The sequence below is a fragment of the Camelus dromedarius genome, chromosome 5 (genome assembly GCF_036321535.1).
Source record: "Camelus dromedarius isolate mCamDro1 chromosome 5, mCamDro1.pat, whole genome shotgun sequence".
Taxonomy (NCBI): Eukaryota; Metazoa; Chordata; class Mammalia; order Artiodactyla; family Camelidae; genus Camelus; species Camelus dromedarius.
In genome coordinates, this window is record NC_087440.1 from 2,923,849 (window position 1) to 2,950,356 (window position 26,508).

The following is a 26,508-nucleotide window of genomic DNA, read 5'->3' on the forward strand; positions in this document are numbered from 1 at the left end:
TCAGTTCGCAATTAGCCATCTGAGTAATGAGGCTAAGGTGTTTTATCTCCCTGTGAGCCAGCGGGCCAGGGGAGCCAAAGGCAGAGGGATTTTGTGCGAATAGCGTGGTCCTGGTGACAAACTCCTTAGGGGAATGGAGGCAGGTGCTGGAAACCCCAGGAGAGGATTTGGCCCAAATTTCCTATGATTAAATAAATACGGCATCTCAGAGAGGAGCTACTAATTTGTGGGACTAAATTTTTAATGGCTACAGCTGATTTTTCTTATGAAAGAAATACCAGGGCCTTTAATCCAAACACCTCATGGCAAAGGGCTAAAAATTACACATGCGCAGTGTGACCTCGTCCCCAGACGTGCAAAAGTCCTGGCTGGGCAGATTGGCCGCTGTCCAGCAAGGGCTTCCTAAAGGCCTCCAGGGACAGGGCGGGGACCAGTGTAAAGGCGGGTGAGGACTTTGCATCGGGTGTACAATTTAAGTGGGTACCAAAATACTCAGAAGTGAAATCATGTTTTAATGCAGGCTATTTTAAAAATGCAAAAAATTGATGATCAACAAAATTCCAAAATTTAAAGATGGGGTTAGTATCAGCGCTGTGCCATGCGGAGCCGCAGCAGAGTCTGGAGCAAAGGGGGAAAATCGGTAATACTGATCTTGTCTTTATTTAAAATTTGATATTTTGTTAATTATGGACTTTTTTTACATCGATTTAAAAATTAAAAAAAAAATTTTAGTTGAAATATGTCAGTTTACAATACTTTCTGGTGTACAGAAAATATTTCAGTCATCCATATACGTACATATATTCCTTTTTCATATTCTTTTTCATTGCTGGTTACTGCATTGATTTTTGATTTTTTAAAATATTGCATTCAAATATGTGTCTTGATTGCTTTGGGTTTTGGTGCCTGCTTAAATTGTGTTCCCGTAGGTGAGGTCAGAGTTTGTGTCTTATTTGGTAAAATGGCCATCCTGTGTGCCCCTCCGGGAACCCAGCTGGGTTCTTTAGGCCTCTAAGTGGCAGGCTTTATGGGTGGCTGGGACAGGGGTGGCACCTGGAACCCTAGACCATGAAAGCAAAGAGGAGTCTCGTGCCTGCTCCGGCAAGACCCAGAGACCAGAAGCAACTGGCCTGAGATCACCCAGCAGCTTTGTGGCAGAGCTGCGGCTCAGTGTCCCGACTCCCTACAGGGCTTCTCTGTGCATCAGAGGAGAGAAGAGCCTTTAAGATGTCCCCGGGTGAAAGCCATCACAAAGGCACCCTCCACAATGGAAGGCCCTAATAAAATGAGCCAGGGTGACTGGTGCTGACTGGCTGACCCAGTCCCCACTTACAACCCCTTCTCTCTCCCAGTGGCTGGTGCGGGATGGCCACGTGACCCAGTTCTGGCCCGGAAGTCACAGAAGTCATCAGGTGGGGCTAATGGGGACAGTACCCAGCTTATGTCCCTTTGGCTTTTTTTGCCTGCTCCTTTTCCCCCTTCATGTCATGAACTTACTCTCTGTGTCTGGAGGCGAGCAGCTGCCCCGTGACCTTGAGGACAAGAGCCACACGCTAAGGATGACCGAGCAGAAAGAGAAGAAGAGCCTGGGTCCCAAGGTCCCCTTCACCCTCTGTTCCAGCCCTGGGCTGCCTGCCGCATCCCTGTTTCATCCCTGTCTGCTCAAGCCGTGATTAGCAGGATTTTCTGATGCTCACAGCTTGAATGCAGTCCTAACAGCTCCACCACCCACAATGACAAGAGCAGCTTTTGGTGAAATTCATTCGATATTCACGTGGCTCACTCCCTGCTTCATTTAGGTCCTTGCTCCCTGTCGCCTCCTCAGGGAAGCCTTCCTTGACCACCCTATCTACCATAGCAGCTCCCATCCCTCTCCATTCCTTTCCCTTGTGTTATTTTTTATGGCCCTTAAACCAACCACTACCTGACATTCTATTATGGAATTATTTGTTTTTTGCTGCCTCCACTGGAATTAGTTCCGTGCGAGCCAGGCTCTTCTGTCTTTGTCACGGCTGTATCCCCAGTGTCTAGAGCTGTCACTGGCACATAGTAGGTCCTCAGTCAGTCTTGTTGAATGAATGGACATACTCTGAGCCAGCCAGACCCTGAGCTTTGCCACTGACATCTGCCGGCTGTTGATGATGGCAAGTCCACTTGGTCCCTGGAATTAGAATTTCCGCTTCTTCTCTGGCTCCACCTCTCGGCACCCAGTGTGAACTCCCACTGTCAACCCTGCTGCTCCCCTGCTGTGACACGGCTGGACACCCCAGAACCCAACCAGCTTGCCCATGGGCTCTGCCACGGCCAGCCCTGTCTCACGGGACATCCACCCCGCCCATGCCCAGCGATGGCTGGTCCCCGTCTTCCTCATCCTTCTTCATCCTTCTTCTCAAGGTCGTTGTCCTTGTGGGACCCCAGGCAGCGATGACGTTGTGTGAGAACTCCTCGCTCTCCCGTCATTGACAATACATCAAAAGCCATTACCTCCTGGTTCTGATTTCCAAGATGGAGCCTGCCTCGCAGCGAACAGAACGAATGGCTTAGGTGTGCCAGACCCCATTACCTGGCTACCCGAACTAATCAGCGGCAGAAATTCAAAGAAACTGCTAGAGCAAATTGAGAAGCCAGATTATTTGGGTCTCTTGATTGAGATTGGAGGAGTGATTGTTGGAGGGTTCCATTTAATGAGCTTTGTTTACTAACCCCAGATCCTGTTTTAATATTTCTGCCTCAGTTACTGGGGGTGTGGCCACAATGAAGAGAGAATTTTGACATTCTTGCTAACAGGGACCTCAGAGCTCCTCCACCTGAACCTTTTCATTTTATAGATGGAGACAGTGAGGCCCGGAGAGGGAAGGGAGCTTCTCAGGGTCCCCAGAGATTAGACTCCCAGCCTGGGTGCTTTGATTTCTGAGAAAACCAGCCGGAGGTTCAAGGAGCCTCAAGGGACGTCCTCCTGACGTGGGTCATCAGTGCTTCCTAAAGGAGTTTAAAGAACTGAATCTCCTAACTTGTTAAGGAAATAGTTGGACGACTATGATGGGAGGGGGCAGCATGTCATTGTCTCCAAGTACCTGTGTCTTCCTAGGAAGGTAAAAATGGCTGCCATGCAGGTACCCCCTTCTGCCAAGGACCTATCTTTACCTTGTAGTTACTGAGGATGACACGAGCCGGAGTATCACAGAGAGTCACCACATGTGAGGGACAATCTGGAGCACTTTCCATGAGGACTGGAGAGGGGACTGGAATTGCCCAGTTCTCTAGCAGCCAGGGGTGGAGTCCAGGTCTTCCGAGTTCCCCGTTAGGATCCTGTTCCCGACTCCACTCTGCCCAGTGGCTGCACAGCACCAGGATGTCAATCTGGGAGGCAGTGAGGGCAGACTCAGATGGGCACCCCTGCAGATGACCCCCAGTTCCCCACGGGAGCCAGGGAACAGGGTGTGGAACAGACTGTGAGTTGGGGAACCAGAAGAAGCAAGGAGAATCATGGCCGGGTGAGGTCAGGGAGGTTTCCTTACGGAGGAAGGGAGGCTCTGCCTGTGAAGAAGGAGCAGAATTTTGGGCAGTGGGGTATTGGTTATCAGTGGAAACCAGTGGGTGCATGAGAGGCGCTCAGAGGAAATTGTTTTCATTCTGCAGGTTTTTTTTTTTTGGAACCTTTATTACGCGCCAGGTCTTTACATATGCCATTTCTTCCAATCCTTACATTGACCCTATGAAGGAGGCAGTAATTTTACTTCCATTTGGCAGATAGGGAAAGAGGTGCAGGGAAGTTAATTGCCCAGGTTTACACAGCGGGTGGTAGACAGAGTTTGAACCCAGGAGTGGATGTCTCCTTCCACTGTAGGATATGCAAATGACTTATCACTGGAGTCTTAAAAATGGATTGTCATGGATCGGTTTGTGGGTGGGCTCAGAGGATAGGGGGTTCAGGGTACCAAAGATGCCCCGGGCCGCCATCAGTGTGGGGCCCTTGCTCCCGCTTTCCTATGAAAGCCCTTCCAACATGCAAAGAAAGCTTCCTGCCCTCTCCAATCATTCATGCATTCGTTCTTTCGACAGTCATAACCAGCACCTTCTTTTCTGTTAGGCTCTTTAGTAGATATTGGGGATGTAAAAGTAAAAAAGGATGTGGTCCTTTCCCCCAGAGTTGTCCACCAGGGACCAGATTTGTCCCTGTTCCCTTTTATAGCTCAAGCGTTACTCATAGCAAATGACTGTATCATCCTGATCACCGTGGTCACTCATCACAGAGTCCTCAGTGGGTCCAGCGCCACCACCATCTTTACCACGCTGATACCACCTAAACTGGTACTAATTCTTTTAGCAGCTATACACCATCTTTAGTAAGGAATTGGTTTAGATCTTATTCAAACCACAGAGATTTTAAACAAGAACCCACTGCCAAGCCAAGCATTTTCCATTCTATGCTGAGCCAACTGACTGACCTTCAATGGGAAACTTTACATTTTTGTCTGTTAAATTTCACCATAATGCATTCAGCGTATTTTTCCTAGCCCATTAAAGATTTTTCCCACTTATGAAATATTTTGTAACTCAAGTGCTTCTGCAATGCCTGGAAATATGGAAAGTCTGCTTTTAAGAGTCTTCATTCAAGGCAGTAAAATGCAGATTAGAGCAGAGACAAGGGTGGGCCCTACCACATTTCACCAGAGACCACCTTCCAACCATTTGTTCTTTGTATGGGGTTGATTAACCAGCTGTGAATCTGCGTATCTAAGCTCTCATCTTGCCCCATCTCTCCATTTTGTTCAAAAGCTAGCAAGGAAGACTTAAGAAAATGTTTGGCAGAAATCAAAATGCATGTGAAGCATCTCATCAGGAGAGGAGATCAGGTGAGCTTGCCAGATTTTTCCTAGTGAATCCCCGCTAAGTCCTCGTGGTTGCCGATTCTTTGTTTCTAACTGCTTGTAAACTAGGGGAACGCTATCAGTTGCCAAAGGGAGTTCTCCAAAGGGAGGCGGCAACTTTGCAGACCAAGGATGACATGATTCCGTTGCAGCAGGAGATCCGGCTTCCCCCACCGGCAGCAGGAGGAAGTGCAGACATGGAGGAAGACGAGCAAAGGAAGCCTCATCAGGGAGCCTGTGCCAAGAACAAAAAAACCACAGGAGGTTTTCCACGAGAGCACAATTTAAAAACCGAATCTGGAAACGATAGTAGAAACGGGATGAGCTGGAACATTTGAACTCATCTCAGAATCTAGCTGATCCAGGATTTCTTAGGACCGAGCGTGCAGCCCTGCACCAAAGAACGGCAAGTTATACACAAGAAGACAACGCAGCCCTGGTTCTTCTTGGAGCTAAAGGCACAAGAGGGAACACAGGAGCAGCCAGAGCTGTGGGGCATCTTCAGGAGCAGTTCCTCTTGCCGTCGCTGAAAGGAGCTGGCTTTTAAATACAGATGTGCCCTCGCAAGTCCTGGTTAATTGCCACCTGGTCATCTTGCCTGCAAATCCTACTATAGCCACCAGGGGCGGTATTTGCCATAATTGGGTTTTTCCAAAACTTGCCACCTGGTGCTTGCTATTGGAATCGCAGGACCAGTGTTAACAGATAAGCGTTGGGAAGTGTAACAATGCGGAGGATTAACACGTTGCACTTACAAGGGAGCGTGCCAACCTGCTCTAGTGTTTGTAAAGTCACAGTAGCCATAAACAATTCCAGGTGGTGAGGAAACAGAAAAAAGACCAATGGAAAGAAATATAATAGAAGTACTTGTGTGTGTTGGGCATGAGTGGAGAGTGTCGTCCAGACAAGACAGAAGACGAGAGATTTACAAGGAAGGGGAAATGGGCCAACTGAATAAGATCAGAGGAGATCCTGATCTATGCCTTAGACGCCAGGTAATCTGGTCACTCTTAAGGGTCCCTCACTTTATCTCAACTTACCACTTAATTTAATTCAACTGAATTTGATTCAATAAGCCTGTATTGAACACAAGTGTTTCACAAGAGGTGGGCAGTCCTGGGACATTAGGAACAGTTGTTCCCACCTCTTCCTCAAGCTGTTCGGAGAGTTTAGTCTCTGAATTCTGTGACATACTTGGGGTCTTGGGGAAGATGCCTTCCCACCTCATGCATTCTTGTAAAAAAATTATTTTTTAAAATTGAAGTGTAGTTGATTTACAATGTTGCCTTCATTTCTGGTATACAGCATGCTGATTCAGTTATGCGTATATATTCCTTTTCAAATTATTTTTCATTATAGGCTATTACAACTTGTTTTCTTGTGACTGACTTTTTTCACTTAGCACGATGTCTCCAAGGTTCATCTGTGTTGTAATTTGTGTCCAGATTTCCTCCCTTTTCAAGGCTGAATAATATTCCATTGTGTACATATATGCACCACATTTTGCTGATTGATTCATCCCTTGATAGACACTTGGGTTGTTTCCACTGTTTGGCTATTGTGAGCAATGCTGCTATGAATATGGGCGTGCAAATGTCTGAGTCCCTGCTTTCAGTGCTTTTAGGTATATACCTAGAAGTGAAATTGCTGGATCATATGGTAATTCCATGTTTAATTTTTTGAGGAACCGCCATACTGTTTCTATAGCAACCCCACGCATTTTTGTGAGGGAGTGACACCCCTACTTAAGCCAAACACAGAGTCCCCCAAGGAATGAGAATTGGAGAATTCTGGAGGTGGAACTCCATCTCCAAGTGGAAAGGAAGGGCTTGTGTTTTTCCATAGTCATCTCTTGCTTCTCTCCCTCGTAACCCTCACCCTGGACATGACTGGCATCCATATATTTAAGCCAAATTTTAAATCCACCAAGGCTGGAGCGGAGAAGAACCCTGGCTTTCTTGCCAGATTGAAGAGGGGAGAGACCCAGATAGTGAGTTGAAAAGTGCTACCCTCTGTCCACGTGAAGCCTAATCCTCTTGACCCTTGACCCTGGGGGAATTTGGAATCCGTATTGACTCATCAGATGCAGAAGGAGAATCAAGCCTCGATGTTGAAGGAAAGACTCACAAAACTCTTATCTCCTGTACCCTCCCAGCGTCTGCCTTGCTGGTGAGGACAGAAGGCTAATAAAGCCACACCTATCGTTACTCAGTGCCACCAGCAGGGGGCAGCCTGGCCCAGAGGAAAGTGCAGCGTTGGGGAGACATGGGTTTGAATCCTTCCTCTGGTGCTTACTGGTCGTGTGACCTCAGACGTGGTCCTCTGAGACTCATTTCGTGGTGCACAAGACTGGTGATGATCATGTCGACCTTTTCACTGTTGTAAATATGACAGAACATGGTGCCAAGCACAGCACCCAGAACACGGGGGTTCCATGGACGCTGCCTGCCTGCCTGCCTTCCTCACCAGCCTTTTCTCATCTCTCCAGGCGACCAGGGCCAGTCTTCGGGGGCAGTGACTCCATCTTTGATTATTTCCAGTCGAATTCTTGATCCAACTGATCTTCTCAAAATCAGCTGAGACACATCCCTCTCAGGCCTCCCAATTCAGTTACTGACGGTGGGGTGGGGTGGGGTGGGGTGGGGTGGGGTGGGGAGGGGCGCCACACCCCTAATTCCAAGAGAAGTCAGGTGCTGTTTACTCCACTGTGTCCTCTAGTTACTGGCTCTGTGCGATGGGAGGTTGGCCAGCCCAGGCGAGCACAACCAGCCTAGCCCCAACCTTGTCTGGTTTTTGTTAGATTGTGTTACAACCTTAGTGTTACTTAACTGAAGAGGACTGTGGGATGTGTGTGTGTCTGTGAGTCTGTGTATTAATAGCAATTTGTGATAGATGCCTTTGGCGCCCACACATTCAATAACACCCACACTCACAAAAAAAAAAAAGGGGGGGAGGGGAGCCGTTTTTATGGGAGATAACATAACTGCTTGCAATTTGGCTATTCATTGTGTCTTTGGCGTTTTATGTACTGCATTAGCGGAGGCAATTTCATGCATATGGATATAATGCATTAAGTGGAGGCATTTAAATATACTGAAACTAATTTTATGATGATTAGTTGAAGGAAAACATTGCGTTCGTATCATCTATATAGAAGCCAATTTGCATGAAAATGCCCGAAGTTGCTATGCCAACATTTTCTGTGCTGCTGGTCGGGGTCGTCTCCGAGTCAAGACTTTGTATTAAAAATCGGTCTCCAGTGCCCATGTCTTTTAATTCATTGCAAGCTGTAGGCCATTTGCTCACAAAGCGCTCGCAGTAAAACAAATGAATAGCTAAAATACTCATTTGCATGATTCCCATTTGAAAACGATTCCCCTGAAATTAAAAAAGCGTGTTACTCGGTTGTGAAGATGGATGGGCCAGTGAGGCGGGCAATTAATATTTTCGGCGTTCTCTTTAAAGCCCTCCCAAGACTAAGAACAGCACATGCCAGACAAATTGGGCCCCACAACAGTTTCAGGGCCTCGGCAGCAGCAGCTTGCTTCCACTGTCTCCCCTTTATTGTCTCACTTACATTATGCAGTAATTAAAACTATTTACCATTCCTACTTATCCGCCATCTGCTACCGCGGGGGGTTCCTCTTCTTTAGAAAGCTTCTTACAGAACAGCGAGAAGAGGGGAAGGCTTGGCCCCCGACTGTGGAAAGGGTCCTCTGGGCTCTTTCCCCTTCTCCCGGCCATGTCCACCTGTCCCTCTGTGAAAGGAGAGAAGGAATGACTGGAGAGGTCACATAGTGATGCTGAGTTTCTGAGTCAGTGGGTTGTGGATGCGTGCGAGTATTAGAGCACAGCTTTCTTCTCCTTTTGGGGGGAGTCTTGGCTTAGATCCGGGGTCATCCATGTGTCTAGAAGGAGCCGAGGCCTGGATCTTCTCACACACAATGACTGCAAAGGTCTGGGGGTTTTGGATGTGCAGTTGGGGTCTGGGGGCAAGGCTGCTAGATACAGTTGTTCATGTTGTTCACTGCACAAGTGTGCCCAGCCCGGGGGGACTGTAAATGCTGAAGCCTGTCCTGTGATCCATGCACCCATCTGAGGTCCTATGGGGCTAGGTCTGGCCTGGGGTGGGCACCTTCTTCTAATTCATACAAAGGTGCTCCGACCTCACTGTGACCTTGTTTGAGAGAAGTCATTTTGAAAGTAACCAAGTTCCTGCCTCTTGTCCGTGGTGACTGATGCTCCCAGGCTGGTTTAAGCACGGGACCCGGCCCTGCCTAGGCTTAGCATTTGTTTGCAGAGGCTGAGCTAGGATGTCCAGAGAGCTGCCTCCTCTGAGAACATTTCCATTTCCTCCTGGGCCCAGCCCCGAAGCCAGCACCCACTCGATTCTGGAGAAACCAAATGTGGCGAGAAATGGGGACTGACTCTCTCACCAAGACAAAGGGTGGACCCGCAGCCTGGGGACCTGTGGCCAGTGGCGAGCCGCTGAGGACAGGGCCTGCGTGGAGAACGCTTTCCACCTCCTCTTCTTTCCAGAGCCCACCCGGTGCTGGGCACACAGCACGTTTTCCAAAGTACTTGTTGCATTAAGTCAATGGTGAAGCTTTTAGTCTTTTTGTTTTTTAATCTTGTTTTTAAGTTTTTTTTTTTTAATTGAAGTGTATTCAATTTACAATGTTGTGTTAATTTCTAGTGTGCAGCATAGTGATTCTGTTACACACACACATATATATATATATTCCTTTTCATACTCTTTTTCATTATAGGTTATTGCAAGATATTGAATATAGTTCCCTGTGCTACACAGTAGGACCTTATTGTTTATCGATTTTACATATAGTAGTTAGTATCTGCGAATCTCGAACTCCCAATCTATCTGTCTCCACGCCTTCCCTCCCTGGTAACCATGAGTTTGTTTTCTATGGCTGTCAGTCAAGCTTTTAGTCTTGACATCACTGGCCAGTCATGAAGCCTCCTCTGAAATTTCATCCAGCAGACCGTCTCAGCTCACGTCTTGCCTTCTTAATGGTCTTTCTCTGGAACTTAACCAAAGGCTTTGGATTTGCTTAGAACTCCGCCCACTGCCTGCGACTTTCCTGGCTCCATTCCTCACTAGAGGCCACGGGGCCGTGCGCGCAGCGCGTCGTGTGTCTGTCCTAGGCCTGGAACCCCTTTGCCTGTCTTCTCCTCTCCGGTGACTTCACTTCTGCTTCTCCCCTCTCCTGGGACACAGGACCTTGCTTGCCCAGGTCCACAGAAGACAGCTCTCTTGGCCTCAGTGACTTAACTGGGTTGGCGCTTGGCCTAGCTGTCACACCCTCCATCTCCAGGTGGCTCTGGAACCTCCTGGCAGTGGGCAGATCAGAGCACGTGCCTGGACGTGCATAATGAAGTGATCACGCTTTATGGACATTGCTGGTCTGGGTTCCAGACAGGAAAGGTGAATTTCAAACCAGAGCTTTGTCCAGCGATGGTGTGGACTGTCTCTGAAATGAGTGAGTTCCATGTCGTTGTCACTAAAGAGATGATGGCAAAAAAAAAAAAAAAAATTTTAAATGAAAACCAAAATAAGAGGAAAAAAAGTAAAAGGAAGGAAAAAAAAAGATACGATGGCATCGGGAATCACACAACAGCATCGCCACACCTAACACGAAGGCCCCCGCCAGGCACTGGGCGCTCACCTGCTGTCCAGACTAACCAGAAATTCATTCTCAACGGGACAGAGAAGGAAGCTTGGTGGACAGCGTGGTTTACATAACTGAAACAAATACATGTGTGGGGAAAAGGCATGACTTAACCTAGAGGACAGTTCTCTCTAAGGCTTAGCCACAGTCAGGAGGGGAGCTGGCGATACCTTCTGGGGTCTCCTAAGTGCTGTCTGTTTATACCACCAACAGGAAACATGCTTCCTGCCCAAGCTTGGCCACCGCCTCCCTGGCGCTTGGCCAGGGAGCCTGAGGTGGCCAGTGTGCTAGAAAGGGCGCTGACCTTGGAGTCTACAGCCCTGGGTTGGAATCTCTTCGGCCATTGGCTATCTGACCTGAGGGAGGTCATCCAAGCTCTCTGCCACTCTCGGGCTTCTCCTCCATTAAATGGGATGACATGCCCGCCTGTCTTTTGACAGGTTGCCTTGAGTCCATCAGTTAATATTCAGTGCCTAGTCTGTATCCGCGGAGCAGGTGTGTGCCTTCTGGGAGCAGATGGAAGCATCTTTGTACGCTGGAGAAAACGCTGCAGATGTGAGCACTGGAAACGTCAGTTGCCTGTAGCTTCCCCGTGAGTCCAGTTTTGCAAGTCAGAGCCAGGCAGGAGCCAGGAAAGAGAGGTCTCCCCTTGTGGAGGAAGGGCAGTATGATCATATCTAACATTGCTCTGCGCCAGGCCTTGTGCTAGGCCCTTCATGTGAGTGACCTCCCTCCAGTTCCTATGGTCTTTCTTCTACTAATGGGAAAATTGGGAGCTCAGAGGATCTGGGTTGAGACCCAGAGTCTAGTTCTCTTCCTCACTTGCTGTGTGACCTCGGGCAGGTCACTCACTCTCTCTGAGCCTCCATGGCCCCATTTCCACCCCCTGCCTGCTCTTCCCCACCCCACAGTGCCTTTCAAATCCTCCACTGGCTGCCACACTGCATCTCCTGACAAATCACTATAATTATTATTGTGAAGCTTTGCTATTAAGATGTGCTTGAGAGAGAAACATTCTTAGACGCTGAAATAGACATCAGTAAAAGTAAACCAGGAAGCAGGAATCTGGAAGGGGTAGGGGGAGTGGGAAGGGGGGCAGAAAATGCAAAATCCGTTCCAGGGAAATCATCACGTGCTTCGAATTTGGAGGGACTGGCCAGAGAGAAGGACGGAGGAAAAGCCAGCTACCGGCTTAAATAACCACAAGTAAAGCTCAATCCTGGACCAAAATAGAACCCCACGTAGGAAACCATCTTGCTCCAAGGCCCCGGAAAAAGAAAAAAATTTAGCATAGAGAAGCCATTTAAAGCAGAAAAAATATTTGTATGTAAAAGGAAATATTTTAGGTAGGCGTTGAATACCAAATGATTTTGGGTCTCTGTGGGGAGTAATGAGGCATAGCAAACACACAATTCTATATGCGTGTAATATTATCATTGCACGCCTCGGAAAGCTTTTAAATCACAGAAATGCAGTTAGGGACCATTGTACAAAATAAACATCCCGCTTGGTGTCTTGCCTGCCCTAAGTTCCTTGCTGTAGAGCGGGACTGCCAGATTTTTACAGCCCCATAAATTAACGTGGTGCTGATTTGATTGAGCTAAATTAATAAGACTTGCGCTTTGTTGCAAAATAACTATTACAGTATGTGTGTGGACGCACTGCCGATAAGGAAATTGCCGCCTTTAACAATCCCACTGAAGTTTCATGGAGGATTTCAAAACCGATTTTAATTAAAACAAAAGCCGATGTGTGGCAATAATGTGGGTGTTAAGGAGAGAAAATGCAAAATGTCTTTTTAAATCCATTTTAATATGTCTTAAGGACTGGATGATCGATGGGGTAAGAGCCGGCGGCTGACACGGCGCTGGTACCCAGCCTGTGCTGCTGGCTTTGACGACGGTGGCACCTTGGGCGTTCCACTTCCAGCTGAGGGGTCATCTCCTGGGTCGGGGGCTCCAGGGGGGAGGACCCCCTTTTCAGGTGCTTTCTCAGACCTTGGCAGAAGCTGAGTCCCGTTCTCCTGGCCACTCGGGGCTGGAGCCAAGGCCGGCAGGGCCACAGCCCCCAGGCCTGGCTCCAACCTTGAAGACCAGGCTCCCTCCAGCTCCTGCTCGCCTGTGACCAGCTACCTGGCTGCTGCCAGTGCTGAAGGCGGCCTCTGGGAGCTCTGAGGAGCGGGGGTTTAAGTAAGAAACAGCTGGAGTGTGGGAGCCAGTGGCTGAGGAAACCAGGGCAGAGCAGTCAGGCCGGCGGCCCAGGAGGCTCAAAATAGGGGCCACTGGGGCCTTTAGGGCCAGAGGAGACCCCAAGTCAGGACAGAGGGCATTACTGGTGCTGGGGCAGGAGTGGGAATCCGGCTGCTCCTCCTGTGAGACCCACTCTCTTAGTCTCAACCTCTCATGACCTCAGTTTCCTTAGCTGTAAAATGGGAATAATGATAGACTTGACTTCACAGAGTCGCTGTGAGGGTTAAATGAGGTTGGTGCCTGACACACAAACGCCTAAAAATGTTAGTTATTGCTATAGAAAAACCCAGGGACAGTGACACTCGCTTCCTTTTTCCTGGTCATGTTTTAAATCAGAGACAATTAGCCCTTTCTTGGGGTCTGGCTATATAATATGAAAATGCTAACATGAAGAGGCCCTGTGATGTCCTGGGTGGTGTTCTGAGTGACTTGTTCACCTGCACCGTCTCTGTAGTCCTCACAGTGGGAGGCTCGGAGGTGAAGGGACACATCCGTGTCGCACAGTGTCATGAGTGTTGGAGCCGCGTCACCCCAGAGCCCTGCTCTGAACCACTAGGTCAGTGGCCTTCAGCCTTCTTTGGAAAAAAAAAGTGCATTTTCCCACGTGACCCAGTATACACACACTCCCCCACACATACTTGTAACTAAAGTAGAAGTTTCATAAAATCATGCTTTTAATTCGGAGAATACATAGAATGTTTTTTATTCTGTTTCCTTTGTAAAGGAAATTGTTCGTGACTCACTAAATTATTTGCAGCCCATTCTTACAACTCAGCCCAGTGTGGAAAATGCCACGCTCCCCTGGCACCACAGGGGAGACTTTCTATGTGTTGTATCATCTAGCCATCCCACTTCCCGTGGAGGGGGAGGTAGTGATGCACCCACTTTACAGAAGAGGAACTGAGGTTCAGGGGGAAGGACGGATTTGGCCCCAGCCCTGGCCACACAGCTTGTGATTGCTCAGCGTGTCAGCTGTCCCCCGGGCCCTCCCCTACCCAACAAGCTCCATTAGGGGAGAAACCACGTCTGCCTGGCACCGACTGAGCAGCCCCCAGTAACGTTCATTGATCAGATGGCTGGGTGGCGGGGCTAGGGTGCCGTTTCTGGTCCTCGCCCTCTCCAGCCCACCCCCCAGGCTGTGGTCCAGTGTTCTCTTTGGCTCCTTCCTCCTTAAGGAAGGGGCTCCTGTGTCTCCCCAGAGCAGGCCTAGCTTGGGCTTAAAGGCCTCCTCAGGTCAAAGGTTGTAGCTAAGAGGACCAGAAATACTTGCAGGGAGAGAGGAAGGGATGGGCCCTCTCTGGGGGGGGGCTATTGCAGGGAGACCCCCAGTCCACCACCCGGGGGCCCAGAGGAGGGGGCTTTACTAGTGCAGGAAGCCAGGTGTGACCATTCAGAGGAGGCAGAAAGGAAAGTTCATGAAAGACCAAAGAACTCGACTCGCCGCCTGGAGCCTGTGGGGAGGTAGGGTCAGGTCCGCGGCCTCACAGGATGGACAGGGCGTGTCCTCATTGGGTCCTGAGGGGACAAGTCCAAGGCAGAGGCAGCAGCCTCCACCCGGTGTTTGCCCTTGAACGCTGAAGGAGCGTGGGCTGCCCATCGACTCCACTGGCCCAGGATTGAAGCTGGGCTGCGGAATCCTAAAGACGCAGACATTGTCCGGGTCAGAGGAGAGGCTGGCGGGCAGAGTGGGGCCGCGGAAGCGTGTCCCGAGCGCTGGGAGCCAGCTAAGGGCTGGGGGCTGTGGGAGATGTGGCAGAGCCGTGTCTCAGAGACCCTGGGAGGAAGGTGGTGAGAGCGGACTGAAGGGGCAGGGCCTGCTAGGAGGCTATCCAGTCCTCCAGGCCCAAGGCTCCTTTCCACAGGGACGCTTCCATCTCCCTTTGCCAGGGGACACCAGTCCCCTGGCTGTTCCTTCCTTGGGTTTTATCCTGAAAGGGCTGCTCTGCCCTGTTGCGGACGATTCCATTGGCCCCAGCACCAAAGCAGAGGAGATCCGAAGGGACGAGCCAGCACGTTGGAGAGTGGGGTCCCCACCCGCAACAGTGAGGTAAGAGCGTCTCATCCATGCCCTCACCACACTGCGGCTGCCTCTTCTGGGGGTCCCCGCTGGTGGGCTGTGGGGTCCGGGGTCACTCCCTCCCACTCACCTCATAGCAGAATGATGACTCTCACCACGTGGGAACCCGAATGCCTGAGTCTACATTCCAGCTCAGCTCCTTCCTGGGTGGTGACTTTGGCAAGTTATTTCAGTGCTCTGAGCCTTAGTTTACCCACCTATAAAATGGGATAATAATAGCCCTTACCTTAAAGGGCTGCATGAGGGTTCAATGAACCCATGCAGGTGAAGTCATGGGACCTACCAAGCATTGACAAGAGGCAGAGTTATCACTTGTACTATCTTCATCCCTCATACGTGCCCTGAGCGGGGTCTCAGCAAGGTCCCTGCTGGGGGCTGGCGTGGGGGCTGGGATAAAGACCACAAAAGGCAAGGGCCTGAGTGTCCAGAGAGACAGACAGACTGTGAGGGGCTGAAGAAGGCCAGCTCTGGGATGCTGCTCGCGTGGCCGCAGCGTGTGGCTGGGTTTCCTCACAGGTGGGCTGACCTACCTGGACAGTCCTGATCTGGGGAACTGAGAGGGGGCAGCACCCTCTGCCCCCTGCTGCCCTGCTGAAGAGCTGTTTTCTGCTCTCTGCTGTGTTCTGGAAGCTTAGAGACTCAAAGCCAGGCCCTCAGCCTCCAGATTCAGTGCTTCCCCTAAGAAGCCAGAAAACCAAGCTCCCCAGTCTCCTGCTTGCTGGTGGCAGCGTTCCCCAGTCCAGACAGCAGAGCAGAAGGAACCCCGTGTGTATCAAGTTGGCTCCACCCTCCTTAGAGCCGAGGAGACTGAGCGCTGGGCGGGAAAGGGCTGGCTGGGGCCCTGCAGGGATGCAGTCAGATGGAGCTGGGACGGAGTCTCTCAGCTCCCAGACTGGGGCTCTCTCCCCCACCTCACAGCTGCCTCTGTGCCTCCCATGCCGCGGTCCAGGGTGGGGGTCGGGGGGAGAGCAGGCGCCTTCCTGGCCAGGTTCTCTCTCCCTCCCCGGGAGCTCTCAGGCCTCACGTTACCTAGATTTTTCTTTTTTATTATCTACCTCTCTTTTTCTTATCCCGCATCCCTATCTGGACCCCTTGTATCAATTTCGCCAAATTTTGCACTTTAAACAATTTATCATCATTTTTACTTTTGAATTGAAGCCACTCTTTTATTTGCTCCAAGTGAATCCCTCTCATACATTTTTAGCTTTTTATATATATCAGGTTCTAATATTTTATTTTTTAATCCAGCTGATTATATTTTTAAAAATCCATTTGATTATATTTATATATTATTTTATATAATAATAATATTATTATATTATATTATAATTATATAATAATTACATTATATTATAATATATTATATTATTTATTAATAATATAATAATATAATTGTATTATAACAATAATAATATATTATTATTATTATAATTCATAATTTTATTTTTTTAAACACCTCTGTTGTGGTATGGTTCCTATACAGTAAACTACGCATATTTCAGATGTACAGTTTGATTAACTTTGGTAAATGTATACACCCATGAAACCACCACCACAATCAAAATAGCTAACATTTCCATCACTCCCCAGGAAGTGCAAATTTCAAGCTCCCGATTTATCCCTTCCTACCCCCTTTTCCCCCTGGTAACCATAAGTTTGTTCTCTATGTCTGTGAGTCTGTTTTATAGATAAGTTCATTTGTGTCCTTGTTTTTAGATATCACATATAAACGATACCATACGGCATTTTTCTTTCTCTTTCTGACTTGCTTCACTTAGAATGACAATTCCCAGTCCCATCCATGTTGTTGCAAATGTTATTTTATTATTTTTTATGGCTGAGTAGTATTCCATTTTATAAATATACCACATCTTCTTTATCCAGTCATCTGTTGATAGGCATTTGGGTTGTTTCTATGTCTTGGCTGTTGTAAATAGTGCTTCTGTGAACACTGGGTTGCAGGTGTCTTTTAAAATTATATTTTACCCCAGATATATGCCCAGCAGTGGGATTGTTGGATAATATGTTTATTTTTAGTTTTTTAAGGAGCCTCCATACTGTCCTCCATAGTGGCTATACCAATTTACATTCCCACCATACCCTCTCCAACTTTTATCGATTATAGGCTTTTGAATGATGGCCATTCTGACTGGTGTGAGGTGATACCTCATTGTAGTTTTGATTTGCACTTCTCCAACAATCTGTGATGTTGAGCATCTTTTCATGTGCTTGTTGGCCATCTGGATGTCTTCTGTGGAGAATTGCTTGTTTAGATCTTCTGCCCATTTTTTGATTGGGTTGCTTGTTTTTTTTGATATTAAGCTGTATGAGCTTTTTGTATTACTCATGATTTTCAACTCTTGGAACAGTTGTCTTTAAAAAATGTTATCATCTTATTCCCATTCTTAATTTTGACCTTTTATGATTCTCTATTCCTACCTCTATTATCTGTTTCTATTCTTTATTTCCCCTCTTCCTGCTCCCTTTGTGTAGTCCTCTTTACCTGGGGATGGGTGTTTACACCAGGAAGCAAGATGAGTGGGTGCAGGGGAGTCATGATGTAGAAAGGCCCCATCCACTTTGGGGGATGGTTGGACGCCTTGGCCCCCTCACTGTCTTTATGACTGTCCATCTGGCACGGCCACTTAAGGAAGGAGCTTCGAATCTCTTATCCAGGGAGTCTCACGATCAACTCTCCCCGAGCCACAATAATCCATGTGGTCACAGGACTGGTTCATTGAAATCAAGCTGCCGTTCATGTCAACTGAGCCTTAAGAAGAGCTGCATCTCTTAAGCCCTACAGTTTGCACTGTGTCAAGTCCGTGCATCCAGAGCACCCGCGCCCACAGTGGGAGGTTTGTTGATGGTGCCTCCTGACATGAATCAATCTTTCACTTCTTTCTCTCTTCCCGGCTCCAGTCCAAGCTGCCATTGTGCTTCACCCTGACCACTGCAGCAGCCCCCAGACTGCTCCATCCCAGTCTGTTCTGACTGTCATGGTAGAAACAACTGGAAATGCTGAATAAAATGAAAAATATTTTCTTAAAGCATTAAAGAGCTCACAAGATAGTAGGAAGCACCAAGGCCAAGGGTGGGAACTCTGAGAGTCCTGAAGCCACCTGTGCCCAGTGAGCATTTGCCCAACCAGCAAACTTGACCTTCAGTTTTGACATGACGGAGGGTATTTGGGGAGAGAAGAAAACCCATGGCTCAGCCAAGATGGGAAATCTAATAGGACATCCTCCTTCATAAAGGTGGGATTCCAAAGGGAACCCTTAGGGTAAATGTGAGCCAGAAGGAAGACTGCCTCACCCCTCACACCCTCAGGGACTGTTAGGAGAGTTGCCTTAGTTCTGAGCAGGGAAGGAGGGGAAAGAGCCATTCCTGAAAAGTGCATTTGCAGCCCAAGTCCACATCAGCTGCACGGTCAGAACAACTGTAGCCATGAACTTAATTCAAAGGGTCTTGGACTGATAATGCCTTAATGGCACTGGCAGAAGCAAACACAGATCTTTTCATCCCATACCTCAAAAAATTAGCAAAAGTAATTTCCCAAGAAAAATGAACAACTCAGACAAAAATATAACCAAGCACGCAAGGAAGCAAAGCTCTGGGAATGAGAACCCGAGGAAACAGTAAGCAGAAACAGATCTGCATGATTTCAGATATTGGAATTATCATGTACAAAATATAAAACAATGATGCTTGCTATTGGAAAGGAGTAAAAAGACAAAGATGATAATATCTGCAGAGAACAGGAAAATATCAGAAGGAGAAACAATAGATTCTAAAAAGAGGGAAATGTTACATTTAGAAATAAAAAACATAATTGACCTAAATGCTCAGTGGATGGGTATAATAACAGATTAAATGCAGCTGAAGAGAGAATCAGTGAACTAGATGAATGCAGCAAAGAGAGAAAAGGAGATGGGGAATAGGAAAGAGGAATTGAGAGATAAGAGAGTTAAAATGAAAGATCTAATATTGTAGGAAATGAGTTCCAGATGGAGAAGAGTAAGAGAATGGGGCAGAGGCAATAATTCAGGAAATAATGTCTGAGAATTTCCAGACCTGAAGAAAGATACTGATCCATAGTTTTTAAAAATTAATTAATTTTATTTTTGTTTAAATTTTGTTGGGAGGGAGGTAATTATGTTTGTTTGTTTATTTATTTATTTATTTTATTTTGGGGGGTGGGGAGGTAATCTGGTTTATTATTTACTTATTTATTTTTAACAGAGGTACTAGGAATTGGACCCAGGACCTCATGCATGCTAAGCATGCCCTCTATCACTAAGCTGTACCTTCCCCTGCTCCATAGTTTTAATGAATGAAATGAATGAATGAATGAATGAATCCCATGAAAGTTAAGTAAGTGAAATTCACATATAGACTCATTAGAGTGAAACTGAAGCACACCAAGATCCAAGACTTTGAAAGCTGCCAGAGAAGGGAACACACAGGTTGCAATCTATTCAAAAGAAGTATCTCGACTAGTAGCAGACTTTCAATAGCAACTGTGGGAGCCAGCGAGAACAGACTAATTGCATGTTGATTAAAAAATAACCACTAACCTAGAATTCTGCAGTCAGTGGATATTTCTTTATAAATAAAGTAACTATGGGGCTTTTCAGATAAAAAAAGAGGGAAGAAACTTGCCGTTAGCAGTGCCTCCCAGAAGACAAGCCCAAAGGTTGTGCTGAAGGGAGAAAGACTTTAAAATATGAAAACAGAAACACAGATATCAGGGGTTAAATGGATTGAAAGTGTTCTAAGACCCTTGCATAGGCCAGGAGGAGGGTAAAGGTATTACTGATTAATGGCAGCTACTGATAAATTTTAAATACATGTTGTTATAATTTCTAGGCTAACTATTAAAAGAACAGAAACAGAATATATCTCTCAAACTAATTAATGGAGCAATTCTGCATGGTCAAAAATATTCCATTAATCCAGAAAAAGGCAAGAAAGGAAAGTAAAAGAAACACAGAAAAAGTGGAGAAAATAGAAAGCACAAAATAATGCGGTGGAAATAGATCTAAATATATCAGGAGTTATATTAAATATAGGTGGAGTAAATGTCCCAATTAAAAAACTGAAGACTATCAGACTATACTTAAAAATACTAAAAAAAAAAAAAAAAAAAAAACCCCAAAAAACAAAAAGTGCAAGGATACATCCAAATGGATGAAAAAAAAATCATATCATGAAAATATTTACTGAAAGAAAGCTGGTATAGCTATATTTATATCAAACAGCATAGTCTTAAAGGCAAAAAGAATTATTAAAGATACAGAGGGCCTTTGTACAACCAAACAAATGAATAAAATACAGCTACGTGCACAAGCATGGATGAAACTCATGTGTAATGATGGGTGAAAGACGCCAGACACCAATCATTAGAGTACAATCCCATTTACATGAAGTTCAGAAAACAGGAAAAACTGAACTATAGTGTTTAGTAGCTCACAACTGGTGGTAAAATGAAAAAGGCAATACAATTAAAACATAGAAGTCAAAGTAGTGGCTCCATCTTGGGGGGAAAGCAGTTGCAATCAAAAAGGGGTACACAGGAGATCAGGGGTGCTGAAGAGCTAGGTCAGGTGTTCATATGATAGTTATGCGTTACACTGTATATGTATATTTAATGTATGTTTGCATGATTTATTTCACAATTGAAAAAAATACTCTGAGTTCTAGACCATGTTCCATCACGGTGTCTATAAATTCTTTAATATTCCTCCCTTCAAGAGATGGAAACAAATTCTCCTCCCTTTGAATGTGAACTGGACTTACTGACTTGTTTCTTACAAGTAGAATAAAGTGGAAGTGAAGATGTGTGACTTCAGAGACCAGGCTGTTAAAGACATTGTAAAATCCTCATTATTTTCTCTTGGATCCCTTGTTCTGGGGAAGCCATGTTGTGAGGACACTCAGTCAGCCTATAGAAAGGCTCCTGTGACGAGAAACTTGGGCCTTCAGCCAACAGCTAAGTGAGTGAGCTTGTTTAGAAGCAGATCCTCCAGCCCTAGTCAAGAAGTTAGATCCTACATCTCTGGCCAACGTCTCGATTGCAGCCACATTGGGGACCCTGAGCCAGAACCAACCAGCTGAGCTGTTGCCAAATTCATGTCATGCAGAAACTGTGAGTCAATAAATGTTGTTTTAAGCTGTTGAGTTTGGGGATAATTTGTTACACAGCAAGAGATAACTAATACATATCACTAATCTGCTGTGTAGCCAAGTTGCATTTCTTCTCTGGGCTTCCATTTTCTCACCAGCGTGGTGGAGAAATTGGACTAGATTATGAATGGCAAATATATTTCATCCTGCCATAGAGATGCCAATCAGTTGCTGCACCGTGAGAGGACTCTGAGACTGCACCTACATGAGGGTGACAAAGTGCATCAATTGACCGCAGGGGAGCAGGAGAGTAGCAGCTTATTTACGATGTGTGGTCTGCCCCAAACTGAGATGATCACAGAGGGGAAATCATCTGAGCTGTTCTCCTCTACTAGATATAACTCTGTTGGAAGTCCCAAATCCTTAACACAAAATGACAAAAGCAGTCGATTTCCCTCTAACACAGGGGCTTGTCCTCCCCAGTCCCCATGTCTGAAATCACTCGACTCAGAAACATTGGCCAGGGCTCTGGAAATGAACCTGGGTTCAAGTCTTGTCTGTCTCTTAACAGCTGTGTGACCCTCAGCGACCTGCTGCATCTCTCTAAGCCTCAGCGCCCTCACCTATAAGACGTAGATTTCTCTAAGGATTAAATGAAACTCATGGCCACAAGTCAATCTGTTCATCAGGAGTCACTGGCTCAAACACCATGAACCCATCCTTGAGCTAGTGGTGTTCTGAGGGATATACAGACGTAGCCCAGAGTCCCTGCTTTCAAAGAACCTTTTGTCTGTTTGAGGAGACACGTCTTGGCCACAGTACCTTTCAAGCCAGTACAAGCATAGTGCCTAACGGTCTGGAATGACCACGTGTGCTTGAGTAGTTCTCAAAGTGTGGTCCCCCAGACCATCCGCACCAGTATCACCTGGGAACTTGTTCGAAATGCATATTATCAGACCCCACTCAGACCTTTGGAATCAAACACTCTCTAGGGGTGGGGCCCAGCGGTCTGTGCTGTAATAAGCCCCCTCTGCGATTCTGATGCAAGCTTTTTAAGAGTTTGAGAACCACTGCTCCAGGCGTTCAGGAAACAGAGGGACCAGGAGAGGACTAATGGAGGATGTGGAATTTGAATCTTTAAGAATGACTAGAAATGGATAGAAGAAAAGGTGACTGGTTTCAGTGGACCCACCGGCCACAGTCCTTCCCTGGGTCTCCCTGGGCTCCTGACGCAGAGCGATGCCTCCATCCATCAGCATCCCCTAAAGCAGAGGAGACCCTGCTACCAGGAGGCAGTGAGGAGGCTGTAGGGGGGGGGGGGGGGCGGCGGCAGCAGCTACACGGCTCCCTCCTGCAGAGGACCTCCCGAGCCCCAGCCTCACGTGGGCCTTTGCAGGTACTGAATTATGAATGGAAGTTGCCCAGAAATAATCACCAACATTATTGCCGCCCCCTCCCCCGCCCCGCCCCACGCGTGTGTCCTCCACGAGCCTGCGGCTATAGACTTTGTTGCTTCAACTCTCCAGGGTTGTTATAAATTAGAGCTCTCACATGAACAGTGGGGCAGGGAACCTGGGGAGAGGGAATCCCATCTGAAAGGCCTAAAAGGGACAGACTCCTTTAACTGTGTGTGTTGGTTACCCTCAACTTTTCCTTCCGCGTGATCTATCCCACCCGTCCCTATTAAATAACTAATTATTTAACATCTTTTAAAGCTCTGTTATATATTAGAACAGGCAGGACACAAATGAGTGCTTTTAATAATATAAAAGCCCATTAGCTTCATTTACTGTTAATGTTAAAATAAACATGAGGCAATTTAGATATACTATTCCAATTTCACGGAAACTTTGATGTTTTTCTTCTCTAGTCACATAATTAAGGGAAAAACTACTAATGATATTAAGTTTGTACAGTGTTAATGACAGAAACAGGCACAAGCTGAAATTGCAGCCATTAATATGAAAAAATAAAATATTTAACAGGGGAGATAGATGAGCGCAATTTTAATAAACCCAAATGAAGAAAATTAATTTTAGAAAGTTCCACAGTCTTTCACGGGCTACCATTACACAAGCTGTCTAATGTATTATTTTTGTGGTCTGTATTATTTATTGATGGTCCGGAGGAATGCCCTGGTTTTTGCGTATGGTTTTGTGGATGATGAAGATTTTTGCCTTGATTTGTTTAATTCTTTCCCTTTTCCCTTTGCTCTACCACCATCCCCCAGATGGAAAAGGCTTTATCTATAGTGTGCTTTGACAGACGGACCTCACCAACAATCTGTAGGTGAGTTACAGGGGGGGGACCATGTAACCCACTAGAGGGTCTTGCAGTCACTGGTGATCACCAGGTGGCTGCAGGGCTGAAACGTGACAGTTGGCTCCAGAAGGAGCCCTTATGTCTGGGTGGGGCGACCACTGCTCTGTCTTCAGTTTTCCTCTCGGGATCTGGGTCTTAACCCCTTGTAGTGGGTTGAATAGCATCCTTCCCAAATTCATATCCACCTGGGACCTCAGAATGTGACCTCTTTGGAAATAGGGTCTTTGTAGACGTGTAAATCCAGTGAGAGACAGAACAGACACACAGAGACACAGAGGACACGGCCAGGAGAAGACAGAGGCAGAGATCAGAGCGATGCGGCCACAAGCCGAGGAATGCCTGGGGCTACCAGGGCTGGAAGAGACAAGGAAGGAACCTTCCCTGGAGCCTGCAGAGGGACCCTGGCCCTGCTGACACCTTGGTTTCAGACTTCTGGACAACACAACTGTGAGAAAATAAAGATCTGTTGTTTTAAGCTACTAAGTTTGTGGTTATTTGTTACAACACCCTAGGAAACCAGTACAGTGCTGAAACACCATGGAAATGAGCACCCGTCTCAGGGAGGGTCCCGGGAAGGGGAGCGGGACAGGCTGCTGGGAGGGCAGCAGAATGCAGAGCAGGACCCGATGCGGCTGCAAGGAAAGGAAGTCTAGGCTGACAGCAGACGTGGCATCTGCAGCACATGGAGCACGTGGGACAGTGAAAGACAAGAAGGTGTCAAGATGGACCGACCCAGAGACACGGTGGGGTGGGGGGCAAGTACTAGGCAGGTCACTGAGCCAGTGACAGGAGCCCAGGGAGGTAAAGCATGGAGCCTGGCCACACCCGTGAGGCACAGGGTGGAACTGGGTTCTTTGGGAGCCAATCCTGGAGCCCATTTGTCAAAACAGCAGCCAGTGAGCTGAGGACTCATAACAGTGCCAACAGAGGGCTTGCTGTATGGGATGGGGGGCGGGAGTCCGCACTCCACACAGACCTCCCTCCCACTTAGTCTGTGCGGGGCTCCGAGCCCACAGCTGTTCTTAATGCCCTCACTGCGCAGTTGAGGAAGTGGGGGCTGGCAGAGGTGAAAACGGGCCTGAGATGGCACATTGACAGCCCGAGTCCGAGTCCGGGCCCCTCAGCATCACACTGGCTACAAGCATGGTCCCGCACTGGGCCCTGGGGTGGGGGTGGGGGTGGGGAACAGGGCTGACGAGACCAGGCCGTGGCTGTACGGATGCTGGGTCGGTGACAGGAGGGACCACCGGGACCACCAGGAGCCGCTAGCGCACGGGGACATTATTTTCTTTCATGAAGGAGATCTGAGGTAGGGCAGCTCCCCGGTTTTCCAGCTCAGTGTCCTAGCGCTGTCTTGCGGGGTTCGGGTGCTCTCCATCTGTACCAGTCATTAGGCTGTCGTCTCAGATCCCAGACCCCGTCCCCACACTCCGCTGCGCGACTCAGGGTCTGGACCGCCACACGCCCCGATTCTGCTTTGCCAGCTGCTCGCTGTCGGACTCGGTCAACAGGGGGCGCCGGAGGGAGCCCGCGAGGCTGGAGGAAGGGCTTCCTGCGCCTGCGGGCATCACTCCAGCCAGGCGTCTAAACCCTGGCGGAGGCCGTTCCTCCGGGTAGCAAGGCCGAATGAATTTGCTGTTTTTCCAGCTCTCACAGATGCGGCCCATTGCACCCCTCCTCAGAGCCTGGGTCCAGGCCCCCGTGGGCTCGTCTTCCGATCTCAGGGACACCAGCACCAGCCACCCAGCAGCCCCTTCCCAGAGGTGGGCGTTTCAGCTCCACGCAGCCCTCCTCTAAGTCAGTATTAATGTTTCCAACCCCTTCCCTTTGTTCCCCCAGCCCTAAAAGTAGTATCTGGCTACCTCTGTTTTTACCTGCTCTGTTACCTAGTTAACATTCCTAGCACCTTGCAGACCATTATTCACCATAAGTTCTCCCTAACATAACTGGCACGGTTCCTGATTCCTGCCGGGACCCCGCCTGATAGCGCCGCTTTCTGCCCTCCCATCGCCCCGTGTGTAGGGATGTCACCCCCCAGGGTGACACGGCAGCTGCAGCAATTCCACTTCGCAAATATTGACGAGTAGATTCAGAGGCAGAGAATCTACCTTCCTCTTGTCCCTGCCCCACATCTTTTTAAGCACACAGAAACAGGCAAGTTCCCCCAGCAAATTTCCCTTCACGTTTCGTTGGCCAGAATGAGATCACGTGCCCTCCTCAGCCAATGCCTGGGGAGGGGAATGGGATACGGTGATTGGTGTAAACCGATCAGGATTCACCTCCCTGGCAGCTGTGGTCACTGCCATGGTCAGGCAGAAGGGGACCAGCTGAACAAAAGTTAGGTTCTAATCACGGAGGAAAAAGGGGGAGGGGGTCCAATCAGCGCTGACCGCTCCACCCTCCCACCATCCAGTGGGAGATACCGACGATTACAGATCAGGTGCTGAGAGGCTGAGCAGGGCGCCGTGGGAGCACAGAGAGGCGCACACGAGTTCAGGGGAGGCCTCGGAGGGCGGGTGGGGTGTGAACTGAGGCGTGAGGGGTGAGGTGGGCTTTATCAGGTAGCAGGTAAGACGGGACTTTTTGGATACAAGTTATGGTCCTTGCAAAGGCACAGCTGGGAACAAAGTTGTCCATTGTGATTTGAGTACAGGGGACATGAGGCACCTGGCCTTCCAAGTCGGCAGGAAAGGAGCACAGAAGGCCTGCCAGGGTACGTGGAGGCCTGTGTGTGTGCTGGGGGGCTGGGGGCGATGCTTGTGGCTGCAGTGGCTACTTCAGGCCAGGAAAGAGTGGAGCCAGGGCTGCAGATCTGGAAGACTGACCCATGGGAGATGCATGCTGTGGGGACAGAGGACTGGAAGGACCCTGCCGCTCCCATCTCTGAACCTGGGGTGGGGAGGGCTCTGACCTAGAGATGCCCCTCCCTTCCTCCTCCCCTCCTCTCCACACAGGCATTGCCATTGTTGGCATCACTGAACAGAAACCCCCAAAGTGCAAAATACAGGCCCTCCCAAAAGGAATTCAAGGCTTAGGTTAATTTCTTCTCCACTTTTTTTTCTTGTCAAGTAGACGTAACAGAAAATTGACCACTTCACCACTTTTAAGGGTGCCGTTCAGTGGCGTACCGTCTTGTTGTTCTGCAGCCATCACCACTATCCAACTCCAGCCCTCTTTTC

The 26,508-nt window shown here is 48.1% G+C and overlaps 1 long non-coding RNA gene across 1 annotated transcript in view; it reads left to right on the forward strand.

Moving 5' to 3' along the window:
* The window catches only part of LOC105093273 (uncharacterized), a 38,914-nt gene extending 15,125 nt beyond the window's left edge, over positions 1-23,789 (forward strand). The window contains exons 2-3 of the long non-coding RNA XR_837543.3: positions 23,238-23,296; positions 23,549-23,789. This is a non-coding gene — a long non-coding RNA (uncharacterized LOC105093273). The remainder of the gene's footprint in view (positions 1-23,237; positions 23,297-23,548) is intronic.
* The last annotated feature ends 2,719 nt before the right edge of the window (positions 23,790-26,508 follow it).